Source organism: Danio rerio, chromosome 24, assembly GCF_052040795.2.
Source record: "Danio rerio strain M-AB ecotype USA chromosome 24, GRCz13ab, whole genome shotgun sequence".
In the NCBI taxonomy this organism is placed as follows: Eukaryota; Metazoa; Chordata; class Actinopteri; order Cypriniformes; family Danionidae; genus Danio; species Danio rerio.
In genome coordinates this window covers 26,310,903-26,336,558 of record NC_141044.1, presented here as the reverse complement: position 1 = coordinate 26,336,558, position 25,656 = coordinate 26,310,903, and the positions used below count along the sequence as shown (strand labels likewise).

The 25,656-nt window shown below is 32.4% G+C and overlaps 1 protein-coding gene across 7 annotated transcripts in view; it reads left to right on the top strand.

Moving 5' to 3' along the window:
* The window catches only part of LOC147831059 (uncharacterized), a 185,456-nt gene that overhangs the window by 15,308 nt on the left and 144,492 nt on the right, over positions 1–25,656 (top strand). For 3 of the 7 annotated variants that reach the window (XR_015524991.1, XR_015524989.1, XM_087309543.1), the window contains exons 2-3: positions 2,546–2,653; positions 24,262–24,396. The gene's annotated coding sequence lies outside the window, so the exon portion shown is untranslated. Of the gene's footprint in view, positions 1–281; positions 485–2,545; positions 2,654–24,261; positions 24,397–25,656 lie in introns of all 7 variants that reach the window. The other 4 variants (XR_015524992.1, XR_015524990.1, XM_087309544.1 and 1 more) reach the window with 2 other exon arrangements.

Here is a 25,656-nt window from a genome sequence, read left to right as displayed (position 1 = left end):
CACATTAGTATTTACCAGTTATGTTATTGTAGTTTTCTCTACATTTGTGCAGTTAAAACCCTGAAAGTGTTTTCATGAGACACAATACATTTTAGTAAGTTGTATTATTACCTTCATTCATGTTTTTACATGCTATTAGCAGTATAGCTTTTTTTTCTGACTTAATCGCTCGACTTAAATTCCCTTCCAACTTCATTGCTGGGAAACACCCACACCCTTTTTCATTCACACACATTCGACAATTCAGTTTATCCAGTTAACCATATATTCCATATCTTTAGGCTCTGGGGGAAACTGGAGCACTCTGAAGAAACCATTGCAAACACAGAGAGAACATGTAAACTCCACACAGAAAGGCCTTCTAGTCCAGCTGAGATTCAAACCAACGATCTTTATTCTCTGTGGCAGTAATGCTAACCACTTAGCCACCATGCCGGCTGAGAGAAGGAAAGAGAGAAATAGGACGTCTGACCAATACGAATGAGTAAATATTTTTTTTATTATTAATAATGTTTATTCTATCCTTGTCACTCTTAGGAATTTAATCTCTAAAATGACAAAAATGTGGCATGAAATTCTTATTGTGTGGCTCTCTATCATTTGAAAATCTTATTTAAAAAACTAAGAAAGCCATATAATAGCCAGTTAGTTATGTGAATAAAGCTGAAATTCAAAGGTTTATTCAGCCACAGTCTTCTCCAAGGTCAATATGTTGAACTCTTATTGACGTCTGATTTCTGAGCAATTCAGTCTTGCTCATTCACTGTGGTTTTCTGAATTTGATCTTTTTCTTCATTGGGAAGATCCAACTCAAAAGAATGATTGATTTGTAAATCAGAGATCATTACTGCAGGGGCTAATAAACATGCAAAGAAAACTTGAGGACTTGAAATATAGAGCATTTTTTATTAATCACTTTGGGAAATTTATACATCCTTAAATACTGTAGCAAGAGTTGTAATCGGAGCTTGTGGCAAAAATGATTCACAGTTTTAAAACAATTATAGCTGTTTTATTTATGGTGACGTGAAAATGGAGTGTCATGAAACACGTTGGGCCCTATCATACACCTGGCAGAATAAGGTACAAGACTTGTTCGGCGTGATTTGTTGCTATTTTCAGACCAATACAACATTATTTTTCTCGCTTTGTACTACATTGTTTAAATAGTAATCCATTTGCGCCGCTTTGTGGACTCATAGGTGTTCCGGTCTAGGAAGGAGGTGTGTTAAGGCGCATTGTTGGCACATTGCCATTTTGAGAAACTAAATTGACCAGCTGAAAGAAGGTCTAAAGTCTAGCGCAGAGCGCATTAGTTGTGCGCCTTAAACACATTGCTTAATACACACAAGATGTACAGCAATACGCAAATATCTTTACAAATGAAAAAGAATAAAACTATTAAAATATTACAAAAATTATTATTTTCAAATTGCAAAATTACAATTGGCTTTTGTATAATGTTATTATTTTTACCAGTATTATTTATTAAAAACTGGCATAAGAATAACAAACAAAATTTTATATGTAGCCTAATGAATTCTTTCAGTGGAGTGCTTATAACACTGTTTCCTTATCCAGGAAAGTAAAGGAGTAAAGAGTAAATGTAAAGAGAAAGTGAAGAGACTGAATGAGGGAGGCTTGTTCTATATCCTCGCTGTAGATGGTCTGTTTAACTGGCTAGTGCAGCGTTCAGTTTTTCCCGTTACAAAGTCAGCCATGTAAATAGCAAATGCACCATGACATGACGGGAGATGGGACTCTGATTGGTTTAATGCACGTTATGCTTAAAACACATCCATATATCATTAAGAGAATAAACACAACCCTGTTAGACCATGCACTGTGGTGCAAAGTGTATTTTTCCTTTCTCAAAAGTTTGTACACTCCCTTAATGCTTATGTGCCATGAGCTTTAGACTTTGCGCCTAGATCATTAAAATAGAGCCCTTAGTGTTGAACACTTTATCAGATATGACACCTTTTTTTTAATGCTGAGTCTTGTAACCAATCACCTGCTTTTCTTGTATGCAGTAGCGTTTAGATTAGTCACAGATAAAAAAAAAAATGATTTTCACCGTCTTAGTTTTGCAGGTTTTCTCTTATCATAAACAGCAAATTACTGAAACTATGCAAGAAAGAGACTCATTTAACAGCTTTAGTGATTATGTAGTAAGTTTATTACATGATTTGTATATTTGTAGCCATATATATGCTGTTGTTCCAAACACAAGAAATCATTATTACGTTTTCAATACCAATAAAAAATGTTTTTATTTTTTTGCCTCATTTGCTGTTTTATAATATTCAAGGCCTTTAAATATGCAGATTACATACTTTTTAAAATTATGTTTTTAGTATTCTGGCTGAATGAAGGAGTTAAATTTAAGCATTTGGCAAAAAAAGGCAACACAGATACAATTAATTCTTTTCTTTGCTGTTCACTTTAATAATATTTAAAAGTGGGGTTAAAAATAATCACATTACAGCTATGCTTTGAGAACAACACAATGCTGCATAAATCATGACTGAATTCTCATTTTTAGGTGAACTGTACCTTTAAGCTAATATAATGAAGGCATGTCTGCTGGTTTGGGAGTGGACCTGAAGCGGGTCAGTGGGAGAAAGAGCCATGTGGTTTGGGGACTTGACCTGTGAGTAATTAACATCAGCATTGATTTCCTTTTCCCAAGAGTGAAGCCTGTCACTACACCCTTCACCCGCACACACAAATACACAGCACTATATTTCACCTACACGGCCAATGTCAAACCCCAGCTTTCCAAAACAACACCAAGCATGGTGTGGGGAGACTAATTAGATATAGTGTTTGTCTGCCATGTTCGGCTGGTGCTTTTATACTGTCAGTCATGTTTGTTGGCAAATTAGCCACAGTTATAGTTCAGAAATTTGAGTCTTAATAACTGCATTGTATATTTATCTCTATTATTTCACTGTCTTGGCAATTTTTTTAGTTTTATGCTTTCCTTAAAATGATAAATCTGTATTTTAATTTATAGTTATGTGTTTGACTAAATAATTTTAAAAAATTCTTTGTATTACTCATGAATTTTTTTTTGTCATTGAAAAAAGAGACACAAGTATGTACAGTGTAAAAAAAAATATTACGGTAGTTGACTTCACTTAAAATAAATGTGTGAACCTATTGCTTTTAAAAATAATTTGTTAACTTTACTTAAAATAAGTGTGTAAACCTATTGCTTTCAAAATGATTTGATGACTTGACTCAAAATAAGTGTAAACATATTGCTTTTAAAATGATTACTTGACTTTGCTCAAAATAAGTGTGTAAACTTATTGCTTTCAAAATGATCAGTTGACTTAACTCAAAAAAAGTGTGTAAACCTATTGCTTTCAAAATGATTTGTTGACCTTACTTTAAAATAAGTGTATAAACCTATTGCTTTCAAAATGGTTTGTTGACTTTACTTAAAGTTAGTAAACCTTTGCCTTCTAAATGATTAGATGACTTAACTCAAATTAAGTGTAAACCTATTGCTTTTAAAATGATTACTTGACTTTGCTCAAAATTAGTGCCTGAACTTATTGCTTTCAATATGATTAGTTGACTTAACTCAAAATAAGTGTATAAACCTATTGCTTTCAAAATGATTTGTTGACCTTACTTTAAAATAAGTGTATACACCTATTGCTTTTAAAATGATTAGTTGACTTGACTCAAATAAGTGTGTAAACCCTTTGCTTTCAAAATGATTAGTTGGCTTTACTCTAAATAAGCCAGTAAACCTGTTGCTTCTAAAACGATTAGTTGACTTAACTTAAAATAAGTGAGTAAACCTGTTGCCCTATTATTTAAGTAAATTAACCGTGTAAAATGAAGGCCTTGAGACAAAAAAACCATATAAGTTTGTATTTTCAAACATTTTGAGTAATACGTTTTTTTTTTTCATTTGGATTGTGAGCATTGTTAAATATATTTTTATTTTACTTAAAGATAAAGCTTCTCAATTCTAAGGAGATAACATTTTTCAGTGAATCATTTTTATTTTGATAGGTTAACTGTTTTTGTGTTCAGTGTGTTCAGAGAGAGAGAAAGAGAGGTCACATCACATATGATGGTTTTTCCATATTTTCTTGTGGATTTTTCCAAGGTTTTTGTTCTCCTTGAGTCAAATACGGTTTCCCATCATGCCTCAAAGCCTTCCTTACTCTGTCCTTCCATTTGTTCATGTCAGCTCTCATTTTTTGCAGAGTTTTTGCCTTTTAATGTCTGAAGCAGACATGACAGGAAGTGGCATCTTCATTCTTCTTAGTGGACATAAACAGTTGTACCGCATGAAACAATTATTTTGTTTAAAATGCAGACTCTTGGTCGTGTGAAAATATATCCAAACTGTTTCTGTCTACAAAGTTTATGTATAAAATTTGATGTGATGTGGTTATTTCATTTTTATGTTTATTTTTTTGTACTTATACGGGTGTTGAAAGTACACATTTATAAAAGTCAAGTTATATCAACTTAACTGTTCAAAGTTACAATGGGTGAAGTTGACATTACTTAAACAAGAATATATTATATAAAAATATTAAATTGAGACAGTTAAGTTAATTTACCCTATCTTTGAGAAAGGTGTATTAACTTGAGAAGGGTTAATAAATCCTTGTTTGGTGAGATGACCCCAATCGATCGATTGATCGGTCGGTCGGTCCGTACTGCACATCAGTCAGTCAGTCAGTCAGTCCGTCAGTCAGTCAGTCAGTGATCTAAAGCTGTGTTTCTTAACCACATTCCTGGAGGACCACCAGCTCTGCACATTTTCCATGTCTCCTTAACTAAACACACCTGATTCAGATATCAGCTCATTAGCAGAGACTGAAAGACCTGTAATGGGTGTGACAGACAAAGGAGACATCCAAAACATGCAGTGCTGGTGGTCCTCCAGGAATGTGGTCGAGAACCACTGATCTAAAGGACTATATATTGGACTCATATTAACTAAAGGACTCGTATATTATCATCTTCAATTATTATTTAGTACATTACAGGGTGTCTTGTTATTTTTCTGAGGAAAAAGACTCATTTTTACTCTGGTTCAAGCATGTTACATGTTCTCCCCGTGTTCACATGGGTTTCCCCCACAAGTCCAAAGACATGCGGTACACGTGAATTGAATAAGCTAAATGGCCGTAGTGTGTCTGTGAATGCAAGAGTGTAAAGGTGTTTCCCAGTGTTGGTTTGTGACTGGAAGGGCATTCGCTGTGTAAAACATACGCTGGATAAGTTGGTGGTTCATTCAGCTGTTGCGACCTCAGATTAATAAAGGGACTAAGCCAAAAAGAAAACGAATGAATGAACATATTAGAAATTAACATTTATTTTATTTAATTAACCATTTATACCAGATTCATTATTTTTTAAAAATATATTTATTTTCTGGGTTTGCAAACACCAAATTACAAATAAAAAGAGAACATACAAAAAAGAACTAAGTCCAGGTTATAAATAAGCCATAAAATCATAGGATTTTAGTCATTGCACCCAGCTTTATATTAGCAGAAAAATGACTGATTGAATTTGCTCTGAACTGACAGTATTTGTTCTTTGGCTTTTATTTTCTTCGTTTCTATTAAAGTGAACAGTATTCCGGGTACTTGTTGGGTGAGCGGCTTAAATCAAAGAACTATTCTTCGGTAAACCACAAATCAAAGGCTGGTATAAACTCCAGATTTAGAGAAAGAGACACAGATTTGGACGTCTGCATCAAAAGGCATCATTCAGAGCTGCAGTTACGTCAATGTTTTGATCAAAATCCCATGGAAGAAAATGTTGTATGATCAAATATTATTATCCTAATTACATTTCATAAAATCTCTGTTTTTATCTTGCATTTTCGATCTGGACAACAGTAATTTAAGTCTGGTGATTGTCGTTTGTCTGTGGGGTTATGATTGTTTGATTCGCAATTGGATTAAGACTGTAATAATTGTTATAAGAGCATGAAACTTTCTTTCGTCACAGGGTTCACTGTTCGGACGGCATTTCTCTTGACTATTTGCTACTGAACATACGTTATATCTACTGTAAGTAATATGTTTGTTTTGTGTGCCTGTTTATTTTTTTGTTTTTTTATTGTATCTACTTAGGGTTTGTGTTGTTTTTGTAAGTTTGCATTGGGTATGTGCTTTTTAGATATCTAATTGGATGTGCATATTTCTCATTATGCATGCAGGCGTGGCTGCTAATGCAATATATGGTGAAGTGGTAGTATTGTGAGAAATTGTAATAATTTAATAATAATTAAAATTGGGTGATTTTTATTTTAATATAAGAATAAATTATTTGATGCAAAAATAATGTTTTTGCATCAGTACTCAAGCCATACAGATATATATTCAATATTTTTAATGAAGAAAGTAAAAAAAAAAGCATTTCTGTAAACTACTAATACGTTTTTACTAAAACAGAGCACTACTTATTTTAAATTAAAATTATTTATTATTGGTATATAAGTAGCATGCTTTCTATTTTAATATGTTTAAATTTGTAATTTATTTTAGTTATGCAATATATATGCATACATACATTAGAATGCTCAGTGTTGTGTTGTTTATTATTTTTGCAACCCATTATGTATTTTATTTTTATGTATAAAAAAAATTCAACTGTATGTATATATATATATATATATATATATATATATATATATATATATATATATATATATATATATATATATATACATACAGTTGAAGTCAGAATTATTAGTCCCCCAACCACCCCAATTTCTATTTAACGGAGAGAAGATTTTTTTTACACATTTCCAAACATAATAGTTTTAATAACTCATTTCTTATGACTGATTTATTTTATTTTTGCCATGACGACAGTAAGTAATAATTTGCTAGATGTTTTTCAAGACACTTCTACAGCTTAAAGTGACATTTAAAGGCTTAGCTTGGTTAATTAGGTTAACTAGGCAGGTTAGGGTAATTAGGCAAGTTATTGTATATCAATGGTTTGTTCTGTAGACTATCGAAAAAAATTACAGCTTAAAGAGGCTAATAATTTTGACCTTAAAATGGATTTTAAAAAACTAAAAACTGCTGTTTTTCTGGTCGAAATAAAGCAAATAAGACTTTCTCCAGAAGAAAAAATATTATCAGACATACCTTGCAGAACATTTCCTTGCTCTGTTAAACTTAATTTGGGAAATATTTAAAAAAGAAAAAGAAAAAGAAAATTGAAGGGGGGCTAAAAATTTTGACTTCAACTTCAACTCTATTAACTCTTCAACTTATATATAATTTATTTATAATGTATATTGATTGAAAAATAAATGTATTATTATTATTATTATTAAATAATATTATTGATATTTTTGAAATTTGATATTTGTTGATATTTTTGTTTACAAATATACTATTCATGTTGCTACTTTAAATAATTAAGAATATTTTAATTATATTAAATTAAATAATTTATGTATTAAGTGTATCTACAAATATATGTAGTTTGAAATAATTATTTTATAAATGTATATATAAGTATATGAACATAATTATAAATGAAATTTATTTTATTTTGACTACAGTATATATAAATGCTTATCTATCTATCTGTCTATTTATCTGTCTTTCACACACACACACACACGCACACGCACACACACGCACACACACACACACACACACACACACACACACACACACACACACACACACACACACACACACACACACACACACACACACACACACACACACACATATATATATATATATACAGTTGAAGTCATAATTATTAGCCCCAAGCTATATATTATTTTTGATAGTCTACAGAAAAGACATCATTATGCAATAACTTGCATAATCACCCTAATCTGCTTAGTTAACCTAATTAATCTAGTTAAGCCTTGAAATGTCACTTTGAGCTGTATAGAAGTGTATTGAAAAATATAGTAAAATAACATTTTCTGTCATCATCACAAAAATAAAATAAATCTGTTATTAGAAATGAGTTATTACAACTATTATGTTTAGAAATATGTTTAAAACCCATCATCTCTCTTTTAAACAGAAACTGGGGAAAAAACAGGGGGGCTAATATTTTAGGGAGCTAATAATTTGGACTTAAACTGTATGCTTTCAGATTTGGTCAGTTTTTTTTTTTTTTTTTAACTGAATAAGAGTATTAATAGCCTTAATTAAATCTTTCTCACCTCAGACTTTTGAGTGTTTGAGAATATTTTAATGACTCTCTCTCCATTATTCAGCCTTTAAAATGGACCATGTGTTACCTTTTGTTGACACAATGATTTTTCAGAAAACTTTGCAGAACTTTTTTCTTTTTCTTTTAAGTAAAGCAGTTTCTCGGAAGGTGAAAAAGCTCATGGCTGAATAAGTGATTTCAAGCAGGGGGTGATCGGGCAGCTGCTTTCCACATTGTGCAGTTATTCACTCACAGCTGGCTCCAGGAAGAGAAATTAAAGTATATAGAAATTATATCTGTAACTCTACAGTGCCGGTATTAGTTCATGAAGGCTACGTCCTGCTACCAGCTTTAAACAGAACAGATAGAAATAATCCTCAAGGGTAGTATCACAGTGGGTGAAGCCTTTTTTGTTTGCTTTATATATACATTTATTTATATATTTAAGTGTCATGAGAATAACTGAAACTAGAAAAAAAGTGATTTATTAATGCGAGCACTTCTGTCTCTTTCTCTCCGACTTTCTTTCCAAGGCTTCTCATCAGTTTTACATTTTTCATAATCTCCAGCTGAGGTTATTCAGTTATGTAAACTAGCACTGGCTGAAATATCACGCAGAATAATAGTCTTTTAAAATATGAGAGGATTTATCCAGCATTTGACTTTGTTTCATAAAAAATGTGTAATATTATTGCTGCAATAATACTTTTATTCAGTAAACATTAACCAAATCTAAAAGTTAAAATTATCCATGTAGTTACAATAAAATCAGTTTTTATTAAATGCTGTTTAACACATATATTCATCATGTTCATCAAATTATTTTATAATAATATATAATAATTTTAACTGTTTAACGTTATAATAAATTATGTAATAACAATTATTATTATAAGAGCTCTTGAATTTTTTCAGTTTTTCTGGATTTATGTTTTATTTTTATAATTTTGATCAGATTTTTATACAGAGATTTTTCAGACATTTTCATTTATTTTTTTTTAGAATAAAATACTGAAATTTGGAAGAAATTTAAACAAAAAAAATAATAATTTATATTTTATTTGAACCCATATAAATCCAATAAATCAGGATAACGTTTACCAGAACACATTAAATCTTTAAAACTGGTTCGAGCTGATAGAAAAGCAACAATGCACAACATATTGAAACTTGAGGCAGATGGGCTACAGCAGCAGTTGTTTCATAAAAAATGTGTAGTATTATTACTGCAATAATACTTGTATTCAGTAAACATTAACCAAATCTGAAAGTTAAAATTATCCATGTAGTTACAATAAAATCAGTTTTTATTAACGTTTACCAGACCACATTAAATCTTGCATATTAATACATTTTTTTCATTCAAAAATTCTTTTGTCCATTTTGCACAGCAAGCAAAAGTATCACTGGCTTTTGAAAGAGTGAAATTTCACTTTTCGGAGAGCTTGCTTTGGGGGCGGACACTATTTTTTTCTACTATTGACTTTTTCCAGGTTCTCGTCTTCTCCGCTTATTAGGGAAGCAAACAAATCAATATACTACACTGTGGCTGGAGTGTAGACATGAGGAGCTCCGGCCCACTGTCACTAACAATCCAGCCAATCGTCTGCCTTCTCACACACATCTGCATTCCAGAAAACAAGTTCACTACAGCTGCTTTCTGCTCACTCATCTGGTCAAAGCTTATTATTAAAGCTTATTTAAAAAGTGTACTGATTCAGGGATAATACAATTTGCAAACAGGTTTGGATTCTTCTTTTCTAAACGTATTTAACAAAAACTAAAAGGTTAACACAATGACTTGTTCACATTACTTAATGCGTTAGTTAACTACTGCAAAATATTTCATTAACTTGTAAAATGTTGGTTACAAAAACAGGCTGCATAAGCTAACTAGATTATACAAACTATTTTAGCGGTGTATTAGTTTTAGCGATTATAAAATGAGTGGTATTAAGATTAATCAATGTTGTAGCTTTTGTAGAATTAGCCACACACGCATGCACACATGCACAAACACACATGTATATATATAATGTAATAACACATATAATATTTTGTATATAAGGCACACACAGGCACAATTATAATAATTAAGAATGTATTTTGTATTTAAAAATGATTGATGTTATGTAATGTGTATATTAACTAATAAAAATAAAATAAATATAAAAAAATTAAAATTACTTACAATTATGGTAATTTATAAAATAATTTTTTTTTTTTTGTCTATAGTTGTTATGTACAACAAAAAATATTGTATTATATTAAAAGTATATAAAACTACATAATACATTTTATGTTAAAATATATTTAACACATGTAAATTACTTTAAACTGATTGAACTACTTGTTTACAGTATCATATTTCCATTTACTTTATATATATATATATATATATATATATATATATATATATATATATATATATATATATATATATATATATATATATATACACGTTTTAATTTTTTGCAATATTATTTAGTAATATAAAACGTAAAAATGATCATGTATGCTTACTGGCCACTTTATTAGGTACACCTGTCCAACTGCTCGTTAAGGCAAATTCTAATCAGCCAATCACATGTCAGAAACTCAATGCATTTAGACATGTAGACATGGTCAAGATGATCTGCTGCAGCTTAAACTGAGCATCAGAATGGGGAAGATACGTGGCATGATTGTTGGTGCCAAACAGGCTGGTCTGAGTATTTGAGATTTTCATGCACAAAAATCTCTAGGGTTTACAGAGAATGGTCAGAAAAAAAAGAAAATATCCATTGAGTGGCGGTTTTGTAGGCACAAATGCCTTGTTGAAGCCAGATGTCAGAGGAGAATGCCCAGACTGGTTTGAGCTGATAGAAAGGCAACTCTAACTCAAATAACCACTCATTACAACTGAGGTTATGCAGAAGAGCATCTCTGAATGCACAACATGTTGAAACTTGAGGCAGATGGGCTACAGCAGCAGAAGACCACACCGGGTGTCATTACTGTCAGCTAAGAACAGGAAACTGAGGCTACAATTCACACAGGCTCACCAAAATTGTACAAAAGAAGATTGGAAAAATGTTCTGTGGTCTGATTAATCTCGATTTCTGCTGCAACATTCGGATGGTAGATTCATGAAAGCATAAATCCATCCTGCCTTAAATCAATGTTTCAGGCTAGCAGTGGTGGTGTAATGGTGTGGGTAATATTTTCAACGCCACAGCCTACCTGAGTATTGTGGCTGACCATGTTCATCTCTTTATGCTCACAGTGTACTCATCTTCTGATGGCTACCTCCAGCAGGATAACATGCCATGTCATAAAGTGCCTCAGACTGGTTTCTCAAATATGACAATGAGTTCACTGTACTCAAATGGCCTCCACAGTCACCAGAACTCAATCCAAATGAGCACCTTTGGGATGTGGTGGAACGGGAGATTTGCATCATGGATGTGCAGCTGACAAATCTGCAGCAACTGCGTGATGCTATCATGTCAACATGGACCAAAACCTCTGAGCAATATTTCCAGTACCTTGTTGAATCTATTGCATGAAAGATTAAGGCAATTCTGAAGGCAAGAGGGGTCCAACATGATATTAAAAAGGTGTACCTAATAAAGTGGCCGGTGAGTGTACGTTCTAGTAGCTTTAACTGAAAAAAAAATCATGCTAAATATGATATTGTCTATTTTATTATTTTTAAAAAAATAGTGTCTATTATTTACATTTTTTTTAATTGTATATCTTTTGTTACAGAGGAGACAGTTCCCCAGAAACTTAAAAAATTAAAATGAATATTAAATGAAAAATGCATACATAAAAAAATCCTCCCCCTTTCAATCCATACCCATTTCCATTATATTTTCATCGTCTGCTGTTCGTGTTTTGATCCTATGGCTGTAAAGTGCTATCAGTGTTTTGGGGAGTGTATCAGCCCCTCCTCCTCGTCCTCCCGAGCCCCCCGTCACACTCCCCAGCTGGAGGCTTTTGACATCTGCTGGTTTGGGATCCGACAGAGCAGCTGTCGGCAGCAGGGAAGCCTCTTTCAGCGTCAGTTGGCGGGATGGCCGGGTGCCAGCTTGTGCCATCTGTGCGTCTGACATTTCCTTCTAATTAACAGAAGGGTTAATTGTTCTGGCAGGCTCAAATGCAGTGTCTAACATCACCCAGGGGAAATGTGTACAAGTGACGGAGTGGGAAGGTGGTGGTGGTGGTGAAAAAGCTTGGTTAACGTCGCCCGCTGCCACCGTCATGCTCATTGGTTACCCGATCCTGGTGCTGGCAATTGGGGCAAGGTGTTTTTTCTTAAGCCCCTTCCATGTTTCTGATGAATTATGCCATGCTTCTGTAATGATGTAGAAAGAATTGAGTTTTGAGAAGCAAAGACCACTGCCTGGGGGCAATTGGGAGGGAACAATTTGCATGTTATTACTGCATATACATAACTAATTGTGTTAGGCTTTGCTAATAGAGCAGAATGACGGATTGAAAAATTGAGAAGCTTTTTTTTTTTTTTACTGCCAACATAACGGTACAACACCGGCTGCTGGATGATCATTAAGATACTGAGCTGCTAAATGTAGCAGGTTGTTTCATTTGTCAGCCTGACATGATGTAATCAGTTTAGCGCTGTAATTTTATTGAAGTGCGTGGAAGACATTTTTTTTATGCCACTTACAATGGTGCGATAATGTTGGGAAATTGTATTTCAGCATGAAACTATGGCAAATAAAAATTTAAAATGGGTGGAAAGTCCTGAATGATAATCGTGTGACAGTTGTTTGATGCATTTTTTTCTATATATGAAAAACTAGTCAGAATAATAAAATGTTCCCATGTGCAGGCCACAATATATTTTGACAAATTGGAGTTTGCTTATGATTTCATGTATTTGAATCCCCTTTTACCCCAGAAGACATTAGCTCATTTTAGGGTTGTGCGTTACTGCCAAAAAAGAATATTTCTATATTTAAAGGTATTAAACAATTTAAATTAAACTAATTTTGCTGAGGACTTTTTGTTCTTGAACCTTAACTAAAAAAAAAGAACCTTAACCATCAATGATTATTAATTCAATAATTCGTTAAAATTATTAATTTAAAAGAGTTGTCTCATTTAGAAATGATGCAAGTGAGTTTATGACAGGAAATCCCTGACTGTTTTTTTCAAAAACAGATTCATTCTGCAAAAGAATAGAATTGAATCTACTTTTGTCAGCAATCCAGAGGAAAAACAGACAACATAGTGTCTTAATATTATACATAATGTTTGCAGAACTGTTATATATGTTTATTCATATAAATGCAAAACAACAACCTTTTCCCAGTGTTAAAATATTAATATTGATATTACTTGTATTACTTATTATATTATTTGTATTACAACATGAAACTACAGCATATTAAAACATGTGAAAGCCAATCGGCCTAAATGTGAAATTAAGGGCTTTATTTTAACGACCTAGGAGCAAAGTGCATGGCACAAAAACCTTAAGAGCGTGTCCGAATTCACTTTTGCTATTTTAAGGACAGTAAAATACACTTTGTACTCTGGCGCATGGTCGAACAGGGTTGTGCTTATTCTCTTAATAAGTTATTTGTGTGTTTTGAGTATACCGTGCATTAAACTAATCAAAGTTTCTTCTCCCATTCCCTTTAAGAGTCAGTTGTGTCATGCCATGGTGCATTTGCTATTTACACGGCGGACTTTAAAAGTGAAAAAACTGAACGCTTCACTAGCGAGAAAACGGTTAAACAGACCATCTGCAGTACAAGGATAAAGAACGATCCTCCTCCATTTGGCCACTTTCTCTTTACTTTACTTTTTACTTTACTCCTTTTCTTTAGTGGAAAAGGAAATGGTGTTGTACTCACTCCACTAAAGACATTCATTAGCCTACATATATTTAGCAACGATTTGTTTCATATTATCAATTATACTGCTAATAATAATAACATTATACAAATGCAAATTCTCATGAATAATCTGAAAAAAGCCTGCTTAAATGAAGGCAGCGTTTTAGGCTGTGGTTTTTCATATTTATGTAGAAAATAGTTTGTCTTAACATTTAAATTTTTAAAAAAAATTATACATAAAGATATTTGCATATTGCTCAGCATTGTGTGTATTAAGCAATGTGTACTCGTTTGGACCTGTATAGGTGCATAACTATGCTGGACAAATGCGCAGTCTATTTCAGTTCCTCAAAATAGCAACGTGCCAACAATGTGCCTTAGCACACCTCCTGTATAGTTTGGAACACCCATGAGTCCACAAAGTGGCGCAAACGGATTTGCTATTTAACCAATGTAGCGCAAAACGTGAAAATTAGGGTTGCGCTGGTCTGAAAATTGCAACAAATCGTGCCAAACACGTCTTGCGCCTTATTGCACCGGGTGTATGATAGGGCCCCAAGTCTAAGTCTTAAGACTTATAACTCATTCATTTAACCAATTCATTATAAACATCAGATTTATTTAGAAACACATTTAATCAATTGCTACATTCAAAAATAAATTCATTCAGGAATGAAGCACCACAATGTTGCTCAAAGATGGTCAAATACTGTTCATTTTCGTTTTGCAAAACAGAAGCCAGAAATATATCTCATTTAATACTCTACATCAGGCTGTTGAAGTGTTCTATAAAACATTGTCAAACAATGTAAGTATAATGTGAAAATTGGTTCCATCTTAAAATGTTGTATTGAATGCAGTTTAAATTTCATATAATATCCAATATTTGATGTCCTAAATCACTGCCTAAACAATCCCTCTGTCCATCTTTTTTTTGTGGGCCATATATTTACCACCCCTGTACTGCAGGTGAGACCTCAGTGGAGCATCACAATCTTTTTTGTTCATCTAGGGCAATTTGCTGCATTCTGTTTGGCATGTGTTTTTGATGCGATAAGTGTGAGCATATGCATGTCATGATGAATGATTAATCGCATATCATTTTGACATCAGAGGCGGCATGAGCGCTGATGTACTGACACGTTAAGGGGCCGCGCTACGCACACGAATGCTAGCATGCACACGCACACACACACACATACACACGGCTGTAGTGAAGGGCTAAATGGATGCCCTCTGGGTTTCGGAGTCTGAGAGTGGCAATTTGCACGCCTCCCTTGGCCCCTGTGCATTGACTGGCTGTCAGGGGTGCGCAAGGAAGGGAATCTGGGCCCCAAAGAAAAGAGACATGAGCCTTTTACCCAGCATGGGAGAGCCTGGAACAATCCGCCAGTGGAACAGGCTGCTTTTTGAAAATGTCTCAGAGAGGAAATGGGACTCAAATTGACTGCAGTTAGTTACCTTTCAAAAAGCTCTCGTCTATTCACCGCGCTTTCATTTTCATCTCGCACTTCACAAGTTTTTTTCGTGGTTGTCAGATGACTGATATTTGGCAACCGGCGTTGGATAAAACGCTCAGATGTGTGATGTAATTGCGAGTAATTGAAACAAATCAGGCCTGAGCTGCAAATTGGTTAAAAATTGGGACGTGCTCTCAGTCCATCGGTTTTGTCATTTTATAGTGGAGATTTAAAGAACAAAGTTTTTTTTGCATGTTTAATACGGTATGAAACGTGATTTTATAATTTACTGCAAATCGGCATGATTTCTGTCAAAAGCAAAAGAAGGTATTTATTTATTTTTTCAATGAACAAGACATTTATTTAAAATATAGTTTTGTTTGAATATTTTTTAAATTAATTTTCCAATATATTTATTCACAAACCCTTATCTAGTATAGAACAAATAATAACTGTCAATCAGTTTAAAATTAGAAATTATTTGGAGAAACATAGCAATGTTAATAATGATAATAATAACAACAACAACAAAAATAAAATAAAACCTAAGCAAAACAAAATAATAATAATAATAATAATAATAATAATAATATTTACATATGTATTTTTATATTTGTATTACTTAATATGGTTAACATAATCAATAGAGGCGTGCCATATCTTATAGAATTTTTTACTTGATCCTCTTAAAGAGTATCTTTTTTTTTTCAAAGTAAAGACAAAACATCATCTCTCTGGTCTATTAAATAAAGGTGGGTGGAAGGGGATCTATCTATTTAAGCAGAATTGCTCTGCGTGCTGATAAAGAAGAAAGGGTTAGAATCTTACACATTTATGAAAAGGTTACATATATTTTTTAAAGAAATCTATAAAATATGTCGCATTTTCATCATGTCTTTTTTGGATGTTTAATACTTTATGTAATGTGATTTTATAATTCACAGCAGATCTGCATGACTTCTGTCGATATTTGAAAAAAATATAGCTGATTTTGTTTATATATTTTTGAAAGAAATCTATAAATTATGTCTGCATTTTTTTTTTAACATGTTTAGTATATTGTGCGATTTTCATAATTTACATAAAATCTGTATGACTTCTGTGGAAAGCAAAAGAAAATAGGATATATATATATATATATATATATATATATATATATATATATATATATATATATATATATATATATATATATTAAAGGTTACAGCTGGAATGAACCGGCAACTTATCCAGCATATGTTTTACACAGCGAATGCTCTTCCAGCTGCAACCCATCACTGGGAAACACCCATACACACTCATTCAAACGCACACACACACTATGAAAAATTTATCTTACCTAATTCAGGTATTCTGCATGTCTTTAGACTGTGTGGGAAACCGGAACACCCGGAGAAAACCCATGCAAACACGGGCAGAACATGCAAACTCCACACAGAAATGCCAATTGATCCAGCTGAGACTCAAGCCAGCGACTTTCTTGCTGTGAGGTGATTCATTGTGCTACCCACTGCGCCACCGTGATGCTGGTTTTGTTCATAATCTTTAAAAATATCTATGAAATGTCACTGTGTACCATAATAATATATACATTTTTTTATATATTGATTCATTTTGATGGATTACATTTTGTTTCAAGGTTATCATTGAATTTTGGATTAGTGACAAGGTGACAAAACACTTAAAAAGTATGTTTTTATGTGAGAATAAAAAAAAGACTTTATGAAAAGCTAAAAATCTCAAAATTGACAGATTGTTGTGTGAAAAGTTCCTGCAGTGTTTCACCTTCAATAATACACTGAAATAGTGACATTTATTGGTATTTCAGCATATCTGTAATCAATCATTACTTAAAGGCATAGTTCACCCCCCCAAAAATAAACAAATCTTTCAGCGTTTAATCATCCTTGGCTTGTTTGAAACCTGTTTCGTTTGTTGAACTCACAAGAAGATATTTCTGTTGTAAACATGTAACCATTGACTTTAATAGTATCTGTGTTTTTCCTAGTATTGATGTCAATGATTACAGCTTCCAACAGAACAAAACATTCATAAACTTATTTGGAACTAAGGGTGAGGTGTGGGTGAGCGATCTCTTTATTTGTAACACTACAGCAGAGATGCCAAAACCCACAGGCACATTGTAACCTTTGATTTGGCCCGCCATCCCATTTAAGAAGAGAGGGAGAATTTTGGGGAAGGGTTAGGGTTGGTGGTTTTAATATACATTGTCATTTCTAATTTAATGTAACTTTTCATTTGTTAGTTTTAATTTTAAGCTACAAAAAAACTTGTTAATAAAGGTAGGTAAAGCTCGATCAGTGTATTCGCCATTAAACTTCATAATGTTATGAATAGAATTCTTAAGTTTTCATTATAATAGGTTCATTATAAAATTAAAAAATATATAATGTATTAGTTAATATGCTTAAAGTAATGTTTTTTAAATTTATTTTTAAATAAGCAAGGAAATTATTCATGGAAACTTTGTAATGCAGCTTGATATATTTACCTTTGGTCCTCAGTCAAGAGGAAGATTGGGCACCCCTGCAATACAGTAACATTACTGTAAAGTGATTTTATTTTTCTGCATGTTTAAAGCAGAAATAATTATGAAGTAGTATTTGATCATAGAATTTTTACATAAATGTTGCCCTTTTTGTCCCGCTCGTGCTTAATAATTCCTCTCATCCCCCTCTCAATAATGTAGAGCATGTCTCACATTCCCCACACCTGATCCGCACATCAGTTTATCTCCTCATGCTTTTGAAGACACGGGACAACATTCATGGGAAAAGCTCTCTGTTCGTTCTTCTCCAAAGCTGCCATTTACATATCCAAATATAAGCACGCTTGCATTTTTTTTCCCGCAGTGGAAAACATTAAGAAGCAATATTTATAGGATGTGGCTGGGATATCAGTTGATAGCATGGCGCTTGACAGCTGTCGCTAGCAGCCTGGCAGAGCTCATCAGGAAAGCGGCACTGTCTGCCCGCTCTGTCAGAGAAGTTTAGAGCGTCGTGCTGAGCCGCGGAGGTTCAGCTCAGTGTGAAAGAAGTGCTCGACTCCTCCAGCCTTCCAGCTCCTGCTCTGTCACATCAAGAGGCCTCTGTCTACTGCCTGGCCCCTCTGGATCGCCTGTCCAAAATCTGCCAGAGCTCAGTCTGAGCCTGTGCTTTTGCTCATCGCTGCTGATGAGTGTCACTGCGGTCAGGGCCAAACTGCTGCCTGTTGAGCGCGCTCTGTGTTGATTTGTGCATGCGGAGGATGCTCGTGAACTGATTTATTGTTTTTGAGAGTCTTCTTGTTTGAGGTGTCAGAGCAGTTCATTCAGTCATTTTTTAGATGTTTGATCCTGTGTGCGTTATTATTATTATTATAGATATTGTTAGCATCGCTTATGGCATGATAACCTAAAACATGTTATATGCATTTACACTTCACATAAGGTAAAAGTAAAAAATGTTTTACTGAAAAAAAAACACCTTTAGTGTTTCTGCTGCTTTATGCACTTTTTTTTTTTTTTTTTTTACATTTTAGGAACAATTTCAAGTAAAATTGAACTCAATGACATTTGTTAATTAGTAAACTTGTTCAAATTATTTTGTATGTTTTCAAAAATAAATAAACGAAAATAAAGTATTGCAGTGTTATTTTAGCATTATTGAGTAACTTTTGTCATTTATCAATTCATTTTAATTTTGAAGTTAAAGTGTGCTTTTTGTCTGTTTTGTATTTGTTTTTAGTATTAGTTAATTATTTAAACGACTAAATTATAGCTTTAAAGCACAATTTGTTATTCTAGTAAAATAAGAAACAGCATAATTACTTGATCTTGAACTAAAATTAAAAATGAAAACAATATTTATAATAAATTGTAAATTATTTACATGATTAAATTGAAGCTTTAAAGTACAATTTGACATACTATTAAAATAAGAATAATATTAATAAAATCAAACAAAACCAAAACAACCAAACATCACAATTAATCGAAGTTAACCTAAAATTAAAATAAATGTAAAAAATTGTTTGCAGTATTTGTAATTATTTAAACTACTAAACCAAAGCTAAAAAGTACAATTTGTTATACTAGTAGAATATGAATATTATTAATAAAAATGCCAAAACCAAACAGCATAATTTTTAAACTTGAACTTAAATTAAAATAAAAAAAAAAAATGTTTGTAGCATTTGTTTATTTTAATGACTAAATTAAAAGCTAAGTATGTACAATTTTTATACAAGTAGATTAATAATAATAATAATCAAAATGCCAAAACCAAACCACACAATTACCTAAACATTAACTAAAATTAAAATAAAAACAAAAGATTGTTTGTAGTTTTTGTAATTTATTTAAATTAATAAATTAAATCTAAAAAGTATCATTTGTTATATTAGTAGCATATTAATAATAATAATAATAATAATAATAAAAATAGCCAAACCAAACAGCAGAATTATTCAAACCTTAAATAATATTAAAATGAAAACAAAAAATTAAAAATGATTTCAAAATCTTGACAAAAACTGTCAAAGTAAAAGTCAATATATACATTTCAATTAGTTCACTAGGTCAATGAATGAATGGATAAAATACATAAATAAGTATTAATTTATGATAAAACAAATAAAACATGACCCTTCCCAAAAGATGCATTAAAACTACATAGACATATTAAAAAAAGAAATTAAGTAAATTAAGCATAATAAGAATAAATAAATAAATAAATTGAATAAATAAATGAATACAGGGTTCCCATGCTTTCATCAACAGCAGACTCAAGGACTTTTTAAAGCACCATTAATTTTAAATCAAGCACCTTTGTACTTGATACCCCAGCATATGATGTGCCATGAAAGTTCTTACTGTACTTAACATTTACATTAAAAATGTCATTTTCAAAAATTGACCATTTTTCAAAAGGCATGTTCAAAGAGCTTTAATAAAATTTGTTGGATTCAAGACTGGTAATATTCAAATGCAAGAAATTCCGAAATATTGATTAAATGTTAATTATCTGTCAGTGTTATGGTATGAGGTTTGAATTTAATAATTTCTCTGTTTATTTGTTTTGTTTTTGACAGTTGAGTACAATTTCTGAAATTGTTTCATTTTAAATTGAATTCAAGTACTTTCAAGGACCTGTGTTTGTTTTTAAAGTTCTTTCCAGGACTTGAAACCATATGTCTGAAATTCAAGTATTTTTTAAGTACTTTCAAGAAGCGGGTAAATAATACATTTAATATAATAATAATAATAATAATAATAATAATAATAATAATAATAATAATAATAATAAAAAAAGAAATTTACTTTTTTTTTTCATTAAATAGTATTGATAAAAATACAACAATGTGACTACTTTTGTAAATCCTTTTTCTTATAATTCGTGTGTAAATTAAAACGCCTTACCATAAAGTTAATAGGTTAATGTAAGCGTTAATGAATTAATGCTACTATTCATATATTTATGTATTTATTTATTTATTGTTTGTTGTAGTTAAGGATATATAAAGTACATAGATACTATAGCTAACTAAAAATAAAAAAAAATAAATGTCACTTCTATTAACATTGGCAAAATGGCTCTTAAACACACATTTATTTATACATTACGTTTTTTTTTTTTTGTATTGTAGCTAATGGTATACAGCAACTACTGTAAAGCTGAAATGCAAATAGTGAATCCTTTTACCAACAAGGCTTAATAGACAGAATAATAACCCTAATTTACACAGAAAGAAACCATTTACATGCTTAAACTAATAATTAAATCATTGTACACACCATATATCACTTGGTGAAACTAGATTGCAGGTGCTTAGAGAATAAAATGCGAGATCCAGTAAACAGCTGTCCAACATACGTCTGCTTCATTGTGCACTGAAAAATAATGCGGGCGCAGACACGAGGCGTATATGTTGTTTTGGTGGGACATTTGTGCTCTGTGTGCGGTTCAAGCCCAATTCCGGCGCACTCCAGGTGTGTGTTTGAGCTCCCGCCACCCGGTGAGTGACAGTGTGACAATAATGATGCCAGAGGAGGGAGTGACACACACGGCCCACACCGAATTAACAGCAGAAAGAATGCCCTACACACTACATAGTAATTATGGAGCTCACCGGGGGGCTCTGAGGAGAAAAGAAAGAGAAAGAAAGGGGGAAAAACTATACAAACTATACAATGCAGATTGGGAGATTCATTAAGATTTTCTCATTAGAGCCCCATTACCTTTGAAACTCTAACAAAGCCACAGAGGTGCCATTAGGAGCAGAATAGTGTCTGGAACAATTTTAGTCAGCTTTTCACCAGAACAACTAATGGCTCCTTATAAATGTCTCACGCAAATTGCGGGCATCTTTTGAAAGCGTGCATGTTGTTTTTATAGCTTTGATGCAAGTGTATTTTTAAGGATAGCTGTTAATTTTGTCATCATTTTGAGGAGGGGGTTGTGTGTGGTGAGTGAATGTATATTTGTACAGCACATGTTTTCCGAAATAGAATGAGATTTCAGGAAAACTTGACTTTTTCTGTGTTTGTGCTATACAAACGGCTGCGATTCTACAGTAATAGTAAAAGCTGTAAAATGCTACAGTACAAATTTTAAACCTGGTTAACAATACATTACCTTAAGTACAAGTAACTGTAAACTTATTTTATCAGAATTTATTTACTTTTTTAATATGCTTTTAGTCTTTTTCTCATTAGTTATGTACATTAGAGGTATATGTTGCATCTAATTTTGATGATTAATGCTTATTTCATTACTTAGTGTCATGTTTGGTTGTGGTATACCATTATGCTACTGTATGTAGCAATTGTTTGAATAACACTGAGCACCTTCTATATATTAGTATATCTCTCTGCTCATGCAAAAGCTGTTAGTAATGAGCATTGGTTCATCATCATGACTTTCTCATCTCCACATGCTTTTGGTTATGTCAAAGTACAATGTGTTGATGTTAATACTTCAAAACATTGGTGTATTAACACTGTAAATAGTTTTACCACAATAGTTTAGTATATGCAATAGTTTAATTACTTTTGTGAAATTTATTTTATGAGTTCTTCTGTATTTTTAAATTTAAACTTCTGGCAAAGGGCTAGATAGCCCCTTGAAATTGAGATTTTTCATGACCACACTCAAAACCAAGGGGGTATGAAAAATTCCCAGAATACACCAACAGCAGTGTGACTAGGAGATGCACAAAATAGTTTTTTTTTGTCATTTTTATGAGTTTTTACAACAAAGAAGCAGATTTTTTAAAAATAAATTCATAATGGCGTTTGTGTTTGACTATTATGCTTTCAAAAAAAAAGAATAATAAAATAAAATAGCGCAAAATTTCACTATCTATAATCCATTTTGTTAACTCCTGTGTACACTGAAAAAACATATTCAAAGATGATTCCTTGGATATACTAAATTTATTTAAGTTAAGTGGTTGTAAACAATTTACAATTTATTTTAAGGCTGAATTATAATATGGCATACACTAAAAATGCTGTAGTCCCACAGCATACTTTCACATTTGTCACTGGATGATACTCGGATACCCTGTCAAAAAAAGTCTAGTGGCTGGGAATGACCTTTTTACAGTGTCTGCTATGTTGTTTTTGTGTGTTTAGATGAATATGGCCAGGGTGTAAATGCACAGTATGTTACGAGCTTAATGCCACATTATATCATTATATGATAACATGATATTGTTGCCTTCAATGATTTCCTGAAAAAAAAAGAATGCAAATGGAATAAATACAGCTGTCACCATCGTCAATCTCATATGAAGTAAGAGATTGCGATGACATAGTGGCTGTAATGGTGTCCCATTTCTTAGGGGTATATTTTGAAGCCCTTCCCATTCACACTATGTTTCAAGGGCCAAGGGGAAGGGGTAGGGGTAAACAAAAATAAAATTAGGATTGAACCTAAGTCTTAATATACATTACTATCCCTCAGTCTGCACTATTGCACTAATGATGCCATTTTTTTCCTTTTGTACAGCAGCTGCATTTCTGTAAAGATTACACTTGTACTAAAAGTGTATTTTTTTCTTTACACATCAGCTTATCAGACCACAGAAAAAACATTAAAATTAATGAGTTGAATCAATTTTACTTCTCAACTACTTCATAAGTGTATCCACTAACACTTTAGAAAAATTGTAACCTCTTCCAATCTTCATTGTCTTCACATGTAAGGCTTTCCTTCAATACTGGGCATTTCTCATATTTTGCTATTATTATTATTATTTTTTTGTTTCTAGAGTGTTAGAAATTGTTCCAACTACTGATTTAAAATGAGCTGAATCATCACAATTCTTAAGTTTTTTTGGGGGACAGCTTAATTGTTTTATATTCAATCCATTTAAAACAATTTTAAACAATTTGTAAAACAATTAGGTTGACTTAATCAATTTGTGTTGAGACATTGTAAAAGGAATTGTGTGAAACCCATAATATTCTACAGTAGATTTCTAATGGAGAGCAGCATCTCATTTGCATTTAAAGGGACACACACAAAAAATGGGCGGATAAAATAAGGTCAAATTTGACAAGATATAATAATTGATCTATAAGGTATTTTAAGCTGAAACTTCACAGATGTATTCTAGGGACAGCAGACATTTATATTACATCTTATGAAAAGGGGCATAATATGTGCCCTTTATGTGAAATATGGGCCTCAAAGCACATTTAGGCATTGAAAGGCTGCAAGTTGCTCTTAATATTCTCCGCGGCCTCTCGTTCACAGTCCAAAGCCAGAGGACCTCTGAAGGCTCAGGTGGAAGATCTGAGGAAACAGCTCAAGGCCAAGAGCGGGATTATTCAAAGTCTGAAAGAGGAAATTAAGACTCCTTTGTTCCAGCGTGCACAAAAGAAGAATGAGGTACGGAGACGGTGAAATCCCTTTCCCCCATCCACTTTGATTGAATTGAAACAACTTTTAGATGCGGTTGAATTTTAACAATATTGCGTGCTGATTGCGCTGTAAGCCTTACATGTGTTGTGTATTAGGCAGCGCTTTCGTTCTTCAACAAGAGGCAAATATTGGGGACCTTAAAGGCTCCAAATGCCATCTCGACTCAGACTTGCTTTTACTGCCTGCTAGCCGTCTATATGAGGTGTCACCAAATTAAAACCACTGCTGTTTTATTGTCTGTGGGTTATGTCTTTACAAATTGATGGTTGCGGTAAGCCTGCATATAAACAGTGTGTTTTTTGCCACATATGAGAAATGCCTATGAGCATGTGCATTTGAGAATATATTCTTACAGGAAAAATGTAAAGATGAACATTCTTAAATTAAAACCAAAATTAAAATGGCAATTTCAAAAGATTTTTTTAGTGTTTGGATTTTTTTTTGAATCCTCATACTTAAATAGATGTCAACCAAATCTCAACCAAATATTGTCCTGTCCTAACAAACTATAAATTAATGGAAGGCTTATTTATTCACCTTCATGTGTGATGCATAAATATTTTAAATTAACTCTATAAAAACCTATTACTTTTAAAATATAATCTATAAAAGTCACATTTTTTACAGCAAGAATTTTTTTCCAGCTATAAATATAAATGTAATACACATTTATTTGTTGGCTAGGACTGTTGCCTTAAAGCAAACTGTTACTGGTTAGAGTCCCAGCTGGGCCAGTTGGCATTTCTGTGTGGAGTTTGCATGTTCTCCTCGTGCTCGTGTGGGTTTCCTCCGAGTGCTTCGGTTTTCCCCACAGTCCAAAGACATGCGCTATAGGTGAATTGAATAAACTAAATTGGCCGTAGTGTATGAGTGTGTGTGTGTGTGTGTGTGTGTGTGTGTGTTTGTGTGTATAAATGAGTATATGGGTGTTTCCTAGTACTGAATTTGTGGCCGGAAGGGCATCCGCTGCATAAAAGATATGCTGGAATTGGTGGTTCATTTCCGCTGTGGCGACCTTGCCAAAGAAAAATAAATGAATGAATGAATATTAGAAGTAACAATCATTATACTGTATTATACTATACACACTTTTAAAATAATTAATTAATATTTAATAATTCATTATAAAAAATACATGTTTATATATTAAATATTTTAATAGTAAATTATATTTTAAACATTTGTAATAAAATATATGTATTTTAAAAAGAATCAGCAATAAAATTG